This window comes from Alexandromys fortis, unplaced genomic scaffold (assembly GCF_014885135.2).
Source record: "Alexandromys fortis isolate MF-2015 unplaced genomic scaffold, M_Fortis_MF-2015_v1.1 scaffold_611, whole genome shotgun sequence".
Lineage (NCBI taxonomy): Eukaryota > Metazoa > Chordata > Mammalia > Rodentia > Cricetidae > Alexandromys > Alexandromys fortis.
In genome coordinates this window covers 30,258-35,877 of record NW_026068495.1, presented here as the reverse complement: position 1 = coordinate 35,877, position 5,620 = coordinate 30,258, and the positions used below count along the sequence as shown (strand labels likewise).

At 38.4% G+C, this 5,620-nt stretch overlaps 1 pseudogene; it reads right to left on the bottom strand.

The window, feature by feature from the left end:
* LOC126495797 (immunoglobulin kappa variable 1-17-like) lies at positions 1-503 on the bottom strand (annotated as a pseudogene).
* Positions 504-5,620: the final 5,117 nt, after the last annotated feature.

Genomic DNA, 5,620 nt, shown 5'->3' with positions numbered 1-5,620 from the left:
TTATGTGATGACTTGTATCATTGTGGGAGGATATTCCTTACTCTGGAGACAGTAATAGGTTACAGTGTCTTCAGGCTCCAGGCTGCTGATGGTGAGAGTAAAATCTGTCCCAGATCCACTGCCACTGAACCTTGATGGGACCCCATCTGATAAGCTGTTTGCCCTGTAGATCAGGCGCTAAGGAGATTTTCCTGGCTTCTGCAGGAACCAGGATAAATAATCACTAATATCTTTACTGGCATGACAAGTGATGGTGACTCTGTTTTTCAAAGATACAGACAGGGAAGAAGGAGACTGGGTCATCTGGATGTCACATCTGCCACCTAGGAAAATATATATGATAAATATCCACATAGTATTATAAGAATGTACCCCACACAAATTTCAATCAACACTAATCTCAGTGTAACAGTGAAGCTCATATTATGCTTCTTTTTTTTTTTTTTACCTGGAAACCAGAGCAGCAGTAGCCCAAGAAGCAAAACAGGGATACTCATGTCCATGCTGATTCCTGACTGCAATGACAAGTGTTCAGAACAGGACTAGTGTATAAAGAAGTCCTCAAGGCTGTGCAATGAGTGCATGCAAATCACTGGGAATCAGTTAGGCCAGGGCACAGCTGCAAGGTTAGTTATCTCAGTAACTGAGCACAAACTCAGTGTCCCTAGATAGAATTGATCTATCTTAGACTAGTGAGCTGTTGCCGCCTTGGGTGGGTCACTAGTCTAGGGGTTGTAACCCACCCTGCAGCTAGTTATTCCAGGGTCTCGGAGGGGCACTACCTGGAAGGGAATGAGCTAGGACAGAAGAAGGAGGCCAAGCAGTTTTGTCAAAGCCTCCGTTTATTAGGATCATGGTTGCTGTTTATATAGGCCCTGGATGAGGACTTTGGGGGGCAGGGAAACTGGATTTTTGCCGCGTGTTCCAGATCACGTGGTTCAGGTTCGTCATGTAGGCCAAGAGGTTACATTCGGACAGTTAGGCCAAGAAGTCACGAGTTGCCACACCTGGTTCCCTGGATAGCTGGAATGTGAGGCGTGTTCTGCTAACAGATTAACAGTTAATTGGGTGGGGGGCAGATTCTGTCAATAGAACATAATTATGGGTGTGAGGTTCCCTGCAGACTCCCCAGGGTGATAGTTCCTGTAATGATTTTTAGGGGGGAAATGGCTCTTGATAGTGAGCTGTTTGTGAGAACCCAGATACTATCACATGTAAATATTAACCATGAGAAACAAAACTATCTCTCACTCTGTGTAACATTGTATCTACAAATACTGCAAACAGAACACATAGTTCTACCTGTAGGTGTGCCTAGTAAGTAAATTTCTTTTGTTGCTTGCAACACTGCTCATAATACTAACATTAGAGCTATGTATCAAAAACGTAATGGTTACCAGTGGGAAAGTTGGAGGAAGGAAGTGGAATGAAGCAATGAAAAAACCTGGCAATTTTTGTAAAACAATTATTAAAAACTGAAACAAAATTGATTCATGCAAACCTTTGAAACTGTATTATAAAAAACAGCCCAGGATATCCTTTGCCACCTTTTAAAACTGGTTGTCATTGTTTCTTCACTGCACCAACTTCCATATCCATCCCAGGTCATCAGACCAATTTGGAGGAAGGACCCAGCAAGAAAAGCCAAAGATTAAATGGAAGCATTCTTAGGAAAGTGAATGAAAAAGGTAAAGTTGCATTTTCTTTTTTTTCTTTATTTTTTATTTTTGTTGTTGTTGTTTCACATCCCAAAGTTTACCCTTCCTCCACTCTTCTCCTCTTCCCCATGCCCTCTTCTGCCCCGGAATCTCATCAACTCCTCCCCCACTTTTATCTTCAGATACAGGGGGGCCTACCATGGTTTTCATCCAGCCATGGTATATTAAATTACAGTGAGACTAAAGATATCTTTTGCTATTAAGGCTGGATTAGGCAATACAGTAGGAGGAAAGAGTCCCCATTCAGGCAACACAGTCAGAGACAAACCCTGCTCTCACTCTTAGGGGGTCTCACAGGAAGACCAAGTTAAACAACTTTAACAATGTTGTACATTTCTTAGTAACTAGGAAAAGCCAACAGGCTCTTTACAAAAAGCTCTGCAGGAGACTGTTACATGAGCAGTCTAAGAAGGACAAAAATACATTGTTCATCTAAGCTCTTGTCCCTGGTCTCTTTTTTCCTTGTTCAGTTTTACTGTTCTCATCAGTCACCCAAAATATCAGCAGGAACATTTCTGGATGCCCCATCTTAATATTTGGATTGAGGAGCCACTAGTAATCAAGTCAAGATCCGATCTCAGAATTGCATGGTTGGATCTCCTTGCAGAAAAATGTGTATGTCCAGATGTATGCAGATGCTTGTGAAGAGTCAATCATTAAATAAAAACCACCTTTCTGAGGAAGACAATGTACAATCTCTTCTCCTTTTCAACGCTGAACAAAGAGGAGAGCAATTCAAAATTCTGGTTGGGTGCACCAGGCAATGGCCTTCTAAGGATCATTGATCAATGTATTAGAAAATTTGAACAATCAGCTTAGACCACTCTTTAAGCTATAGAAGTACAAAGCACACTCATCTTCTCATATTAATACTTAATAGATTTTATCCAGTAAAAACATTAACTTGAGTTTATGAAGGTTCTTGGTCGTTGGACCTCCCAAGATAACTACTCAGGTATATAACCAACTAAACTTAGAATTATTATTTTATGAAACATATTAAATTTGGCTCTGTGTGAACATTCAGATATAATAATAGTAGGTAGTATAAAATTTGACAATAGGAATTAAAAAGAATTTAACATGATTTTGCTGAAATTTCATGTGTGCAAATATTATCTTAGAGAATATTTTGTCCAATATGATGTCTGTACCCCCCTTTTCCCCTTTCCCAATAATCTCTTTCAAGAAAAATATGATGTTTGATTCTAGTTGTTAATTTACAACTGTTCTACCACTCTTTTGCATACTGACAGGAGCCCTAGAGGGATATTGAGGATTGAAAAATCTCACCTAGAATATGATGTAACATTAAAGGTTACTGTTCTTATTGTATTGGCATCAAGCACATCCTGGTTCCCACACTCTTCTTTGCATGGGAATCAGAGAAGTTAACTGTAGGTTCTTGCTGTAACACACCCAAAATGTTTAAAATTTATAAAACAGATCCCACTTTTCTCATGAGAGCTCTGGTTTTCCTCAGAGATTCTAACATGTTCTACATATCTGGTGCTGTAGACTGGACACTCTACAGTGCCACTGATCCAACATGCTATTCTCCTTGTTTGTCCACAGCATTAATAACATTTATAATAAATAATTTGGTCCTTCGTTCTTCACCTCAGTTTGTTCCTCTAAAAACTTTCACTTCTAATTTATGTCATGTAAACACACCTGATTATATATTTCTATATAGAATATAATAAGCACACACGAGAGAAGCCATGTGAGAGTTGTCATTTTGATACCCAATTAGTTCCAGTAATATGGTTATCTTCAGTTGCATTGAGTGTTCTGCAATCAACATAACTTTCTTTTATTTCTTTTTCTTCTTTCTTTTTTTTCTTTCTTTTGTTCTCTTTCTTTCTGTTCCTTTCTTTCCTTTATTGGAGACAGTATTTCTTCATAGCTTTGAAGCCTGTGCTGAAACTAGCTGTTATATAACAGGCTGGCTTCGATCACAGAGATCATCCTTCTTCTGTCTCTGGAGTGTTCGGATTATGGGCATGGACAACACCTCCATGCTAACTTCCTTTTCCTGATTGTTTAAAAAAAATCCATTCTTTATTTGTGCAGAAAGAGCAATTAAATAGTTAAATTTCTGGGTAAATGGATATAGGTGGAAAAGATTGTAAGGTAACCTGGAAAGTTGTCTGCCTAAAGTGGAATAGTTGCTGAATCTGGAAAAATCATTGTGGTGGAGAAGGGAATAAAAGATATTAAGTGGGGGACATAGTGCTCAGGTGAGATGAAAGGGAAAAGAGAATAATGTATAAGCAGTGTTAAATGTGAAGATACATGGGCAGAAGGTGCTAAGGAAGAAGATAATTAACCTTAAGAATGTTGTAAGAGATCATAAAATAGTCAACTATTTGATAATTTTATACATATTCTTACTAACATAGAAGAGTTAAAGTGTTGGTTGTTTAATTTTTTATAATGTTGCTCTTTAGCTCTTTTATGGGTATGGCACTCAGATCACAAATAAATAAACATAGTCTTATTATTACTTGTAAATGCCCAGCTTTATTTAGGCTTGTTTCTAACCAGCTTTTCTTAACTTAAATTGTCTTATCTACATTTTGCTTCTGCACTTTTATCTTTCTCTATTTCTGTGTACACATCTTTCATTCTTTCTCTGTGACTGGCTGAGTCATTGAGTAGCTGGCACTTAGCATCCTACTCTCCTTTTTCTTTTCTCAATCCTTGTATTCTTTTCTTGGACTTCTCCAATATTTTTAATCTCTGCCTGCCTGTCTCACCTATCCTTTCTCCTGCCTTGCTATTGGTCATTCAGCTCTGTGTTAGACAAATCAGATTTTAGACAGGCAAAATAACACATTTTCACAGACTTAAGCAAATATAGCATAAAAATGAAACACATCTTTGCATCATTAAAACAAAACTTACTCAGCACAGCCACATCATCCCTAATTGCTGAGAAAGTACCTGTTCACCATTCTCCTGTGGCAACTTTACTGTCACTGCAGCTGAAGAGAATTGAGATTTGTGACCCTTGAGGTGTTCCCAAAACAGGCACTCATGCTTCATGTTCCTCCACTGCAAGCAATAATCTGGAGTTCCTCAGCACCACTCATACAGGTAAGTAAGTAACATACTTGGCAGCTGGGCCACCACAATAAAAATGTTTTTGTTAGAGTCTGAATCACTGTGGGAGGAAAATGTGAACCTTGGAAGCAGTAATATACTCCTATATCCTCAGGCTCCACTCTGCTGATCATGAGTGTGAAATCTGTCCCTGACACATAGCCACTAAACAAATTTCAGAAAATTGGTTAGAAACCTTGTATATCAGGAGTTAAGGAGACTGGCCTGGCTTCTGAAATTACTATTCCAAACATGGTCCACTACTTTGTACAAGGCTTTGACTGGACCTGCAAGAGATGGAGGCATGATCTCCAAGATGTACAGGAATGGAGGTCTGAGTCTGGGTCATCACAACACCACCTCTGGAAGCTGAAATGAAGACAGAGAAGTACAGTTAAGTCCATGCTTCATTAACAATCTTTATGTACTCTTTCTTGATATTTACTTTAAATAAGATGTTTATTTTTACATACATTATTTTATAAATTAAAATTCACTTACTGACAAACCAAGTGAATTGCAAACCCGAATGGGCTTCAAGGCATGAATCATATTATCCCATTCTTTCTGTGTCATAATCTTCATAAGAGAACAAGTTCTTTCCTAGATGAAATATCCCTCTAATAGATGTAATCCTCACATACTCCATCTTGGATTATAAGAACTCTCTGTCTCTGTCTTCTCATACATAGATAGATTGCATGTGATCAGAAGTGAGACCCAGGAGTAATCCTCCTTTCCCATTCTACTTTGTAAACAAAATGTTTGCATGTCTATTGACCTCAGATGACAGG